Raw genomic sequence first — 15094 nt, 5'->3', positions numbered from 1 at the left:
CTTTGGTGTTCACTGTAGTGACATTAATCACTATGAGCTCATTTGACTTTAACGTGAATATAATATGTGATGCCATAGGAATTCCACTGTAATTTAGCAATAAATAATGTCTACTGATTGAAAGCACCATGAGCTTCCCTTCGAGGGAGTGAAGGCCTTTATAGCTGTCTCCCAAATGTGAATTGCTGTCCCTCTATTCTTGCAAATGAGAAATGCTTATTTAATATGAGAAAACTCTGGGGAAAATCTTGTATCAGGATAAAATATGAAGTTTTCAAGAAAAATAATGATTAACATTCTGAATATTAGCAATGTGGTAATAATGATAAAGGAAGAGAATTGTCCCAACAGTCTGAAGTCATGTTCACCAGTAAGATGATTCAGAGTGAGAAATCTAAACACAGATTTCCAAGGCTAAGCTGCTTGCTGTATGATTTTGGCAATTGACAAACTCTGTAAGCATTAAATTTCTTACTTCTAGAATGAAGGTATGTTCAGTGTGCACACTGTAGTGATTTTGAGAGAATTATACATATGAAAGTATTAAGTACAGTGTCTGAGACTTCATAAATGCTTAATAATTGTTAACTGTTCATATTATCAGTACTAAAAAGAATAAACTTAAAGTCAATAAGATCAATTAAAACTGTTGTTTAACATATCTTGCTAATTTTAAGTTTTTTAATAGATTAAATAAGTCAGTTTGCTTTCTTTCTTTCTTTCTTTTCTTTCCTCTCCCTTCTTTTCTTCCTTCCTCCTTTCCTCCCTCCTTCCCTCCCTTCCTTCCTTTCTTCCTTCTTTCCTTCCTTCCTCTCTCCCTCTCTCCCTTTTTCCCTTCCTATCTTCTTTCTTTCTTTCTTTCTTTCTTTCTTTCTTTCTTTCTTTCTTTCTTCCTTTCCTTTCCTTTCATTTCCTTTCCTTCCTCTCTTCTTTTCTTTCTTTCTTTCTTTCTTTCTTTCTTTCTTTCTTTCTTTCTTTCTTTCTTTCCTCTCCTTTGCTTCCTTCCTCCTTTCCTCCCTCCCTCCCTTCCTTCCTTCTTTCCTTCCTCTCTCCCTCTCTCCCTCCTTCCCTTCCTGTCTTCTTTCTTTTTTCTTTCTTTCTTTCTTTCTTTCTTTCTTTCTTTCTTTCTTTCTTCCCTTCCCTTCCCTTCCCTTCCCTTCCCTTCCCTTCCCTTCCCTTTCCTTTCCTTTCTTTCCTCCCTTCCTTCTTCTCTTCCTTCCTCCCTCTTTCTTTCTTTCTTTCTTTCTTTCTTTCTTTCTTTCTTTCCCTCTCTCTTTCTTTCTCTCTTTCATGTTTTGCTATCAAGAATGAGATTTTCCCACAAATGGTTACATTTGTCCCTGCAGTAGGTCAAACTAGGTATTAAGACCAACACATGCTGCAAAACTCCACTTTCTCACCACAGTGTTTCCTGTGTGTGTCAATCTGCTTTCATATCAATGAGCTATCCTAAGTGGTTTTTGTTTGTTTGTTTGTTTGTTTTATCCATCTTACCTTGTTTCACCCTCCTCAAGTTAATCAAAGAAATGCTCCTTCCTTTAAGTGCCTTGTTTAAAACATCTTGTTATGTCAAGCTAGGTAATGTCATTTATAACAGAAGAAGAGCATTGTTTGTCCAAGGAAAGCAAAATATCCTCTTGCAAACTGACAGGTATTCTTGTTTGCTGACTGGCTGAATTTAAATTGGCTTGTTTGGCACATACCTCCCTGACTGAGTCTGCTTTCTGTACTGAGTGCTGCTTCTGACAACACTTCCTTACATATGCATGCCATTAAATAATTGCTGCCGCACGTTATTTATGTTTCCTTTAGATGTGTATATATTTTTCAGCTTGTAAAGTTTCTTTTTTTCTTTAAGGCCCAGTCTGAAATGTTACATTCTATGGAGAAAGGAAAGGCTGGATAAATCCTTCATCTGTTTTCATATCTTCTAGAAGAAATTATTGCTATTTCACATGACTTCGTAATTGTTCATACTCCAGAATTTTCTGGGATATTTGGAAATTTGGGAAAAAGTTTACTTAAAGTCAGGTAGAATTTTTCCCCCTTTTCTTCAATTAAATGATCCAGAATGAGATTTTTTCCTTTTCCCACATTGATAACACAATGTATTACATCACTTTAGCCTTCCATGAAGATGCTCAAAATTACTGTAGAAACAAAGCAAATCCTATGACAGAAAAAAGGATACAATAGAAATGAAGGTTAATAAAAATACCTCTTAGAAAATAAGATTAGAGGTGACATAGTATTATCAGCCATGAGGGATTCTTCAGGAAGCCAGGAAAAACACACACACAGCTTTTTAGTTTTTGTCTTCATACCAGACTTCCATTTACCAATGAATTCAGAAATAATTGTTACCTTAGGGCTCTATAGAATAGCATGAATTAGGGTTGGGTAGTTATAAACACTACAGCCGCAGCTTGCTTGACTTGTTGCTCAAAAGAAAACCAAGAGCCAAGCAAACCCACATGAATTCTTTAGGCTATTGAAGTACAAAAAAAAAAAAAAAAAAAGCTTTCCAAGGACTCTAGAATTAATTTTAACCTCCAGTATGTGAACCATATCACTGTTCAATTATCAAAATCTGGTTACCTACTTAGCTATATAAGCACATAAATCTTTTTATATATCTTGTCATCCAATATAATCGTGTCAGCTCTCTTTGCTCAGAACAGAGAGCTCTCGATGTCTTAGGGTAATGACTCACCCACTAAGAAACAAGGAGATAAGTTACAAATGTGGAGACACAGCAACTAACACACTTGATTGATGAGTTGATGGGGATAAATAAAAGATGGTTTTAAAGAGCTGTGGGGCAGGTATTTGTGGGATCAAGCTCAGAGATTTGTGGCTTCAAAGCTTTAAAGTGCTTTCTGTGTGTATGAAATTACTGAAGTGGGTTGAGTTCATGCAATTCAACAGTTATTTCAAGGCTGTGGGAAACTGTTAGCAAAAATAAGTGATTGTTACTAAAAAAGATTTTATAAAAGCCCACGGTGTCTTTTATTGTTCTAAGCTTCTCACATAATTTTGGAATGTTTATACAATGAACAAAATTTGTCATTATGGTCAGCCACATTCTTTTTTCTGTAATATTAGCTACCTAGAATGTAAGCTTCCTACAATATAAGCATCATAAGAACAAAACTGTCTATTTTTTGTTTCCTAACAAAAGAGAGCTTAGAACAATCTCTGGAATATGTATCAAATGTTCAGTAAATATATGTTGATCAAATGAGAGTTTGTCTCTAAAAGAGCATGTGGTAGATATTTTTCCTTAGTCTGAGACTAGCAGCATATATACTGATCTCCTTGCAAAAAGAGTTACCTGGTTCTTCTAACTATGAGATATCAGAAGGAAGTTTCAGTTTCTCTTCTCTCTTTCTGTAGAGACTGAGCAGTTACCCTGCACCATGTATTACACATTATGGGCTCTGTGGTCAGATTACTCGGGTTCAAACCTCAGTTCTACCTTTTACTGGTTGCGTTTCCAGCATCAGCATACAGAATTTCTCTGTGATACTCTTGCCATAGCAGAAAGAGTCTGATAAGAGAATTACACTCAAAGAGTTTTTAAGATGCATTTAAAATGCCTAGAAGAGAATTTAGTACATGGTGAACATTCAGACTGTAACTAATCTTATTATTGCTGGTGCTAATGTGGAATATCTATAATATTTTTTTATGCTGGATATTTCCACTTAGGTAGGATTACTCAACAGATTAAAAGTGAATTGTTTGCTTGGCAACTGAGAATCACCTCATTGCTTTGACTTGATTATACCTATGTTAACATAGCTTGTTTATATGTATACAGTATATATACAGTATGCCTTTTTAGAATTGAGACCTTGCCTCATTTACCTCTGTATTCCTAGAAGACAGGACATCTGATACCTAAATACTCATACAGTATGTTTTGACTAATTGACGAATAAATGAAGTATTTGACTTCTGTTTATACAGACATGGTTTTTCTTCTCTGGCATACACACCAGATTACCTCCTCTAAAAATAAGTATTATACAAAATAAAGATTCAAAGTAAAGAATTTTCTATTTTCACCTTAATTTCTGAAGGCCAAATATTTGAAGGATGTAGGTTTGTGTATCTCAACTAGTATTTTGAAACATTTCATCACACATATATTTCAGCCTTTGTTATTTCATCGAAAAACATTATAAAGAAAAAGTCAAACTTCTACATTCTAAACATGACAATTACTTTATGAAAACAGAACAGTTTCATAAAAGGTGTCTGGTAAAGAGGTTCTTTATTTTTGTTTACAGTCGACATTAGAAATTACTACTAGAAGTTATATAGGCAAGTGAAAATATAAAATTTCTAAGATAAATAACCTCTTAGTATTCAGGATATCCTATTTCAGTAAACCTTTGGTTTTTGGCAAAGTGCCTCTGAAGTTTAGGTCACTTAGTTGTCAAGTACAAAATTTAAAGAATTCCTTTCTATATTAAAAGAAAAAAATATTTAACATTCTTGTATATCTTAAGAATGGACTTTGAACAATAATTCCCTCCACTTTCTTCATCACAGAATTGATTTCTGTATATTGAAAGTCTCAAGTGAATGTAGCAATATGTTTAGGGCATCCGCAAAGCTATTGTTTTTTATTGAAGAATTAGATACGTAATTTCTTTGGGGAACAATATTTCTGAAATGTTGATGCACTTCAAGTCACAGAAAATGTCAAATGCTTTCAAAACTGTAGGAGGAAGATTCACATTCAACAAAAGTTTCCAGGATTTCAATTTTTAAGTAAAGCAGCAAAACTGAGATTTGATTCATTTTTTTTGTCTATCCTCTGTCATTACCTTCTCAGCCCCTGTGACATTTTGACATATCTTTTCTATGATCTCAAGCACTTATATATTATTTCTCAATCATTCTTTGCTATATTCAATAAAAGAAATATAATGACCTAATTCAATACATTCAAAGAAAACAATACCTTGGTTCTATTATATTCAGATTCTTTGCTATTGTTTCTTGTATTTTGTCATTTTAGAGTTGATTAAAATAAAATATGAAGAGTTCAGGTGCATTTTAATATTCTGATTAAAACAATGCAGTCTTGAACATTTTTTATTTCAAATTATCAAAATCCATTGACTTTATTTATTGAATTGAAAATGTACTTGTAGGGCTATTAAATTAATGGATGTTATTCTTTCAGGTTTGGTAAATACTTTTTCTTTCTTGACAGCTGTATTCTAGGTGCAAAATTTATGCAAATTTTAAATGCTAAACAGGCTTTTAAAGAAATCTTCCTAATTTATAATTTCAGCCCTATAGTGAGTTAATGTTTTGGTCTATGTACTGTCATTTTGTTATTATGCAGTTTTGAAAGGTTTTTTTTTTGTTTGTTTTTGTTTTTGTTTTTGTTTTTTGTATTTTCCATGAAAAATAATCTTTGTTCTAATGTATTATATTAAACTCAAATAAGTAAGACCTCTCATTCCAAAGTAATTATTGCACTGCATCATTTAAAGTTTTGTTGTTCACTTGTCTTAATTTGGGGATAGACTTGCAAGATGGCTCTTCTGTAATGTTATTAAATTGAGTACAGAAAGATTAGTTCATATCATTTGACTACCATATTCTAAGAAATTTTATTTAAAGCTGTAATTAACATTTGTAACTTTAAATGATTCCCTTGTCAAAATCACTTATAAATAAATATTTTATATGAAAAAAGCACCCTTCAAAAATTGCATGAAGTTATATTCATTTATTCAAAGTTCTTAAGCTCTGATGCTTGTCCTAGCTAAAAATAGTGTAATCTTTATGATGTTCATTTGAGAGCTGATGGATGCCAGGATCTGTATATGAAAATGTAAAATAATGTATCACATGAAGAAAAAGAACACAGTCTCCTGCAGAGATTAAGTGTCTTTAATACCAGGACCCGCTTGTCTTGTCTGCATTTGGAACAATAGACACTTCCAATCTAGCATGACATTTCAATGACAGTCTTTATCTTCCATTGTCAGTTAAAATATGGGGATGAAGTTTCTTTGAAATTTCCCCAAAGTACTAGATACACTGCAATTCCCAGTTGTGCAGTTGTTTGCAAGGCAGAAGCAGAATCAGCTAGAATACGGAACTATTTAGTTATACAACAGTGACCAGAGAATTTCACAAATGTGAACTCACCCACTGTGTTCTTCCAACCGATCCCCTAAACTAGTGTCTAACATTTGGACAGTAAAGCTTCCCCATCTCTAAATAAAGACACATTCTGAATAATTGTTTCATTTTAATATTATTCTTGTCTAGTGTTTAAGAAACGGTTTAAAAAATTGAAACAACAGTGGGTTTACTGAATACATTCAGAATAACAGCTGGTAAAATTTTCAGGCTGTGAACACATATGCACATTTTAAACTTTTTTTGTTCAATATATTAGGAACATCTGATTTCAAACAGTAGCTGTCATCAAAAATATTTGAATCATTTAAAGATTTTATTTGAAGCATAATTGATTTAGTAAAATCAATACTAAAATACTATTGTTTGCTCTTACTAATTTGTATTGAAAATATATATAATAATATTTGCTTCATTAAGGAAATGCATTTTATAATGGCTCATGTACATAGCCCAAACTAAAACATAACAATAACATAACTTGAATAAAAGGTAAGTTTTATATATAAAAGGACTATGATCATAAATATATATTACAAACTATAAGTAATATTTCTGGCTTGTTTTAAATTAAAATAAGTCATCTAAAAACCACATGAGTTTTGTTAGGAGTAGTTAGAGAATAGTCCAAGATAATGCAAGGAGTGTGATTTATTTGGTTCTTCATCTTTATTACTATTTTTAAGTAAAATTAAAATTGTTATACAGGAGTGTATTAGAGTAATAGAGCTGAACAATGAATACTTAGGTCATGTTATATCTTTATTCCAGAAACAGAAAAAGATATTGGGCTATTTAATTAACAATATTCTCACCCTAGTATTACTGCATTCGTATGTCCATAAAAATAGAAGATAAAATTTCAAACTATGTAGATTTATTTTGGCCTTAATTATATTCCTACATTTACTAAAAATATTTAAAGATCAGATCATGGATATCATTGAATGCTAAGTAAGCCTTTTTCTAATTTATCTCACTGTTTCTCACATAGGCAATATCAGTCATATCTACCATATGCCTGCCACCACTTTGACATTGTACCCAGCTTGAAATACTCCATTCCTTCCCTGCTACCTAGTGTGATGCTTTCTTAGAGATATGGTCATAGTTTTTTCACACTCATCCACCTATCCATTTGTTCACTCATTCAATAAAGCTCCTTTGTATATCTAGTTAAGTGACAGGTGCTTGTCCTGAACTTTAATAGTGAATGAGGCACAAGTCTTTCCTTTTAGGAGTGACTTCTCCAAGGTTCAAAACTTTCTCTGCAACAGGTAATGTGGAAAAGAGTTCTTTATGCTGTAGAAATTCTGCAAACCTTCAAGTCTGTGAAATGTTTCTTGCTGAGTTTATCCAGCTGATTGTGTTAACAAGTATCTTTTCTTGGCATACGTTGTCTCTACAACTATATCACAAATACTGTTTCCATAAAACTACAGTCAATGGAGCATTACATTCAGTTGGAGCTCAATTAGTTATTTGTGGAATGTTCTCTCTATCCAGATCTCCTTTCCTTCGGATATCTATGTTCTCTAATCTCTCACTTTATTTAGGTTTCTGCAAAAGTATCACCTTATCAGAAGGGGCTTTCAAAACCACGCTGTCTAAAATAGTGCTTCCTACCTCATCACTCTTTATCCTCTTACCTTGTTGTATTTTACTTCACAGTGCCTATCAACTACCTGGTCATTGAGATGTTTGAGTTTTTCCTTCCCCCAACCAAAGTATAATGTAAACTGTATGACTGCAAGGACTTTGCCTGTACAATCGTGTTATATTCCCCATGTCCCATAGTGAAGGAAATATGTTAGATGCTCAATGAATTAATGCTTGTTGAATTAATGAAAGAGTGGTTTATTATTTTCATTCAAAGGTATTACTTTATTATATTTTGGGGAGGATTAAAAATTATAAGAAATGTATATTCTAATGTATAAACTGTTTCTCCTAGATACAAGCTGATAAAGTAAAATATGAAATAATTGTGTCAAAATTTGAAACTAGATTTTCCAGTAGAAGTAAATGTGATATATGTTGATTTGATCTGGAAAATATGAACTGCCTAGCTCTAACTTGAGCACTGACAACTTTCTATCCTGAGGATAGTGTGTGTATTTTTAAACGCCAAGAGCAAATTTAACTATAGCTGTTGGGATGCAGAAAGTCTCAACTGTGCTTACATGCTATTTTTCTAGGATCCTTAGAAAAAAAAATCTGGATTATTCACACATCATGCTAACTGTTGTGTAAATTCTCTTATTGCATCATTGTTCCTGCAATTGGTTTCCTTGTTCTCTCGAGCATACATAGGTTTACAGCGTGCCTTATATATTCACAGATATCTTATACGATGCATTTAAACATATAAGGCAGACTGAGCAGATGGTACATTTTACAGTTTCATTTAAGCTGTGAAATGATGGCTTTAAATTTGAATACAAATTATTTGATGCTAAATTCATAAGTTTAGATTTTTTTCTAATATGTCATCGTATTTGGTCCATCCTTTAGGGATGGTGATATAAGAATATTATCAATAGGATAAGATTAAATTTAGATAGTTCTAAAAATGAAAGTACAGCTGATTAGTTTCATTTCATTTTAAAAAGTTGATTGTAAGTCAACCAAAGAAAAGGAAAATTCAATTGGCAATTTAGTTAATTGGTAAACAATATCCAAATCATTATATATATCTTAAAGCAAAAACTCTTAAGTGTAAATCTAGTCTGCTGACTTTTTTTTCCTTCTGTTAAAGTGCTATTTTTCTTTCTGAATCTGAAAGTTCCTAATCTGTGTTTTATTTTGTCCTCGTAGTTTTCATTTTATTATTTACTTCTATGAGCATATGTTGTGTTTTTTTCCCATCATCTTCAGGGTTAAACAGTGGCTGGTTATTGCTTTATATTATGGTTTTTCCTCTTTCATTTTGGGGCTCTTACTACTAAATGATTTATTGGGTTTATTTTGGTAAGTTATTTGTGTGTTTTTGGGAAACACTGCTAGTTAAGAGATATCTATTTTTCTACCTACTTTACCGCTCTCAGGTGATAATAGCTTCTTTTTTTGTAATGATCCTAGATTCACCACTTTTTTATTGTGCTGTATTGAAAATGACTTTTGTATAGAAAGTCTCTTAATATTTTGTTGCAATTAAAGAAGACTTCTGTGTGATTGTTTTCCTACAGAATATTTTAAAATTATTTCTGCCCTTAGAAAAAAAGAGAACCAGAAGTTATAGAATTGTGCTTAAGTTAAATCTTAAAGTTACTTATTTGCAAAATGATATAATTTATCTAAAGTATCTCTGTATTTGTATTGTGGGGGTAGGAGTGGTCCATAATTGTTTAGTTTGCTATTTCTAAATCATTCTGTCTTTTTTAATGTTTTATTCATTTTTGAGAAAGAGAGAGAGAGAGAGAGAGAGAGAGAGAATAAGCAGGGGAGGGCAGAGAGAGAGGGATACACAGAATCCAAAGCAGGCTCCAGGCTCTGAGTCGTCAGCGCAGAGCCTGATGAGGGGCTTGAACTCATGAACCGCGAGATCGTGACCTGAGCCAGAGTTGGATGCTTACCCGACTGAGCCACCCAGGCACCCCTAAATCATTCTGTCTCTTTTTAATTCTACTTAATTCCACTCTCACATAAATAACTGGATTTCTTAGTTTTCCAGTCTACATTGTGAGATCATGAGAAATGGTCAGCACTAAAAGCTCCCAAACCTACGAGCCTTTATTCAATGAGTAGTAAGTAGGGGACGATGTCTGTTAACTTGCAGCACTAAGAGAAGTGAAATTTAATTCACTTCAGTAACATATCCACTGCTGTTCGCTTATCCTATAACTGTGCCTATAAGCATGGACATGATGGCTGTAAAGAAGTACAGTTTCCAAAATATGACAAGATCCCAGACAAAAATGTGTGTACCCTCCCCTCCCATCAGGGTCCCTTCAATTAGTTTCCACTGAACATTCACATTCACATGATTATTACAGTGCTATTAAACAAACTTCTCAAATGTCCAAATCTCGTTTGACGTCCAAATCTCGTTTGACATCCTCATACATAAAAACCAGAAAACCAGTGAGGCGCCTGGGTGGCTCAGTCGGTTAAGCGGCCGACTTCGGCTCAGGTCATGATCTTGCGGTCCGTGAGTTCGAGCCCCGCGTCGGGCTCTGTGCTGACAGCTCAGAGCCTGGAGCGTGTTTCAGATTCTGTGTCTCCCTCTCTCTGACCCTCCCCCGTTCATGCTCTGTCTCTCTCTGTCTCAAAAATAAATAAACGTTAAAAAAAATTTAAAAAACGGAAAACCAGAAAAACAGAGATTTTCCATCATCTTCAAAGTCAAATTCCAAATCCTTTCCAAAACAAATAAAATCCTTTGTAATCTGGACCCTGCCCACATTTTGAGATTTATCTTTCTCTACATTCATATTTAGAGAATATGAATTCATATTATGGCTCACTTTATTATTGAGCCATATTTAAATACCTGAATTTTCTTTAAAAGGAACTGTTAGCTAGTTCCCATGACCAACATTATGACGTTCTTATTCCCTTGAATGTGTTCACCCTCATTTCTTTAATCCATGCAATCTTAATTAAAATTTGGGGCACAAAATCAGATAATATTTGATCACACTTCCTTCCCTCTGGGTATATTTTAATTAGGTATCCATTAAGTGTGTTCCCATTATGTAACTTTGTTTATTACTCTGTATTGTAATTATTGGATTACTTGTCTTTCTCCAATTATACTTCATGTTTCTTGTTAGCAGGAATCATGTCTTAAGAATCTGTGTATCTTCAGGGGGCCTGGGTGACTCGGGGAGTTGAATGTCCAACTTTGGACTCTGCACTTACAGTGTGGAGTCTGCTTGGGATTCTCTCTCTCTGTCTCTCTACCCCTACCCTATTCATGCTTTCTGTCTCAAAATAAATAAATAAACTTAAAAAAAAAAAGAGAGAGAGAATATTTGTATCTTCTGACACTGGAAATTGGACACAATAAATATTTCTTAAGTGTATTTATATAATATTTTAAAAATGGATTTATAGAGAACTCTTAAAATTAAACAATAATAAGACAATCTGATTAGAAAATAGGTCAAAGACTGTAGACACTTCACCAAAGAAGATAAAGAGATAGCAAATACACATATGAAAAGGTGCTCCGCATCATATATCATCAGCAAAATGCAAACTAAAACAATGAGCTACTACATAACTATCAGAATGGACAAAATCTAGAACACTGACAGCACCAAATGTTGGCAAGGATGTGGAGTAACAAGAAGTCTTATTCGTTGCTAGTGGGAATGCAAAATGGTACAACTGCTTTGGAAGACAGTTTGGCAGTTTCTTATAAAACTAAACATAATCTTTCCATATAATCCAACAGTCACACTCCTTGGTATTTTCCCAAAGGAGTTGAAAACTTATATCCCCACAAAAACCTGCACATGGATTTTTATAGCAGCTCTATTAATAATGGTTAATACTTGGGAGCAACCAAGATGCCCTTCAGTAGATGAAAGTGTAAATAGACTGTGGTGCATTTACCCAATGAAGTACTATTGAGGGCTAAGAAAAAGAAAAGAATAAGCTATCAAGCCTGAAAAGACATGGAGGATCCCCAATGAATGTAACAAAGTGAAAAGGCCAACTTGAAAAGGTTACAAACTATATGAATCCAACAATATAACATTCTGGAAAGGGTAGAACTGTGGAGACTGTAAAAAGATTGTGGTTGCGGGGCGCCTGGGTGGCTCAGTCGGTTAAGCGTCCGACTTTGGCTTAGGTCATGATCTTTCAGTTCGTGGGTTCGAGCTGTCGGGCTCTGTGCTGACAGCTCGGAGCCTGGAGCCTGTTTCGGATTCTGTGTCTCCCTCTCTCTCTGCCCCTACCCCACTTGTGCTCTGTCTCTCTATCAAAAATAAATAAATGTAAATAAAAAAATAAAAAAAAGAGATGGTTGTTGCTAGGTATCAGGGGTGAATAGGGACAGTACAGAGGATTTTTAGGGTGGTGAGGTTTTTCTGTCTGATGTTATAGTGGTGGATACATGCCATTGTACATTTGCCCAAACCCATAGAATGCAACACCAAGAAAGGAGACAGGCAGAGAGAGGGAGAGAGAGAGAAAGTAAGAAAGGAAGGGAAAAAAAAGAGGGAGGAAAAGAAAGGAAAGGAAAGGGAAGGAAACATTATGAAGGTAGTGTAGTTATGAATGATTTTATCATTTTTATTATTTTTGTTTGTTTGTTTATTTTTGAGAGAGAGAGTGTGTGAGCAGGGAAGGGACAGAGGGAAATGTGGACAGAAGATCCAGAGCGGGCTGTGTGCTGACAGCAGTGAGCCTGATATGGGTCTCAAACTCACGAACCGTGAGAACATGACCTGAGCTGAAGTTGGACGCTCAGCGGACTGAACCACCCAGGGGCCCCCATGGATGATTTTGTTATTATTCTCAACTATTTATTCCTTTTCTCAACTACGAGTTCCTTATTGCCATGTGATTACAGTGCTTAACTTTTCCAGAATATAAAAAATCTGAAATAAAATATTAGCAAGTAAAAGTGAATTCTCTTATAAAAGGTCACTATAACTGAGTAATATTTACTACAGGTAAGCAAGAATTTCAATACTATAAATATATTAATATAATTTATTTTATAAACATTTTAAAGATAGGAAAATCACATTACCCTTTGCATATCTATTGAAAAGGCATTTGATAAAATTCAATATTAGAAATTAATAATTCTTTAAAAAATCGGAAGAGATGCATACTTATTTAACAGATAAAATATATCTATATGTCCAACAACCAGCAATATATGTAAGAATTTCCTTCAGAGGAATGAAGACTGATGCCCATGAGGGATTCTATTTAATCATGTCCTGAAAGTAATAGCCAATATAATTAAATAACAGGAAACATAAAGAAGTATACCAAAAAGAGGAGGAAATAAACATCATTATTTACCAGTAATGTGATTTTGTACTTGAAAAACCAAAAGAACTTATTTTTTTTTAATTTTGAAAAGGGAAAAAATAGCCTGAGGGTGTCAGTTAGAAAGCAGACATATAAAAATCAGTTACTGCATATCTACAAATAATATTTGAGCAGGAGACCTGTTGAAAAAAGACATCAGTTATAATAACAAAACAATGCAATGATTAGGGATAGTCTTAATGATAAATATGCAGAAGCTACATGAAACAGAATAAACAAAAAGCAAAATCCGACCTAGAAATACAGAGACAAACTCATGTTTGCTAGAGGGAGGAAGAGTGGGGGATGGGCAAAGTGGGTGGAGAGGAGTGGGAGATACAGGTTTCCAGTTATGGAGTGAATAAATCATGGGAACAAAAGGCACCACATAGGGAATGTAGTCATGGTATTGTAATAGCATTTTCTGGTGACAGATGGTAGCTAACACTTGTGGTGAGCACAGCATAAAGTATAAAGAAGTTGAATAACTGTGTTGTACACCTGAAACTAATGTAAGTTAGGTGTCAGCTATATTGAAATAAAAAATTCAAAAAAGAAACTATGGAATATTATCAGTCACAAGATGAAAAACAACAATAGCGACAACCACCAACAAAACAAAACAAAACCCTCAAAATATGTGAAAAAAATAAAGATCCTTACCATGTTTTTGGATAAAAAGACTCAGTATTATAAAGATGTCAATTTTCTCAAAGTAAATCTCTAAATGTAGCCTAATTTCAATAAAATATCAGTAATATGTATTTTTTAAATTAACTACAGAACGATTCTACAATTCATTTGGAGATCAAAAGGACAATCAAGAATGCCCAGGAAAACTCTAAATTAAAAGAGACTAATATGGGGCACGTGGGTACCTCAGTCAGGCGTCTGACTCTTGATTTTGGCTCAGGTGATCCCTGCATTGGTCTCCTTGCTGAGCACAGAGTCTGCTTGGGGTTCTCTCCCCCCGCCCCCTGCCCTCTTGTGCACACTTGCTCATTCTAAAAATGAATACATAAACATAAAAAAATAAAATATTAAATAAAAGAGAATAATATGGTAGGTCAAACACCCTGCTCCCATATTGAAACATATTATACAGCATCTTTAATGAAACCCTGGGGTTTTCAGTCTGAATAGGCATACAGACAAATGGAAAACAATGAAAGGTCAACTAAGAGGCAAAAATAAATATTAGAATGTAGTGCATGATAAATGTGGTATTTAAAGAAGTGTTGAAAATTATTATAAAAGAAAAATTCTCACTGATAAAGGGAAATATATAGTAAAGATAGTGAATAAATCACCTGTATAGCTAGTATAAAGTTTAAAATACAAAAGTAGTAAAATTATCTAGATCTACAAAAATTAATTATATTCAAGTGATACACAAAATAATAAGACGTAAAAGATGACATCAGAAATACAAACTATAAAGGTAGGAGGTAAATATTCAGTGCTTTTTAGAATGTGCTTGAACTTAAGTGACAATCAACTTAAAATAGACAGCTATATACATAGAATGTTACATATGAACCTCATGAAAACCACAAATGAAATGTCTATAACTGATACAAAAAGAAAAAGAAAAAGAATCCAAACATAACACTAAGGAAAACCACAAAATTTCAAGGGAAGAGAGCAAGAGAGGAAGAAAGAAGCAGAGAACTACAAAAACAACTAGAAAACAGTCAACACACTAGCAATAAATACATATCTATCTATAATTAACTGCAAATAGACTATATGTTCCAATCTAAAGATATAGTGTGGCTGAATGAATAAAACAACGAGATCCATCTATATGCTGCCTATAAGAGACCCACTTCAGATCTAATGATACATACAGACTGAGAGTGAGGGGATAGAAAAATATATTCTGTGCAAAGGGAAACAAAAAGTAAGCTGGGCTAGCAATACA

The sequence above is a fragment of the Panthera tigris genome, chromosome C1, assembly GCF_018350195.1.
Source record: "Panthera tigris isolate Pti1 chromosome C1, P.tigris_Pti1_mat1.1, whole genome shotgun sequence".
NCBI classification, from domain to species: Eukaryota; Metazoa; Chordata; class Mammalia; order Carnivora; family Felidae; genus Panthera; species Panthera tigris.
The sequence above is the reverse complement of the archived record's forward strand: the minus strand, read 5'-3'. Positions refer to the sequence as shown.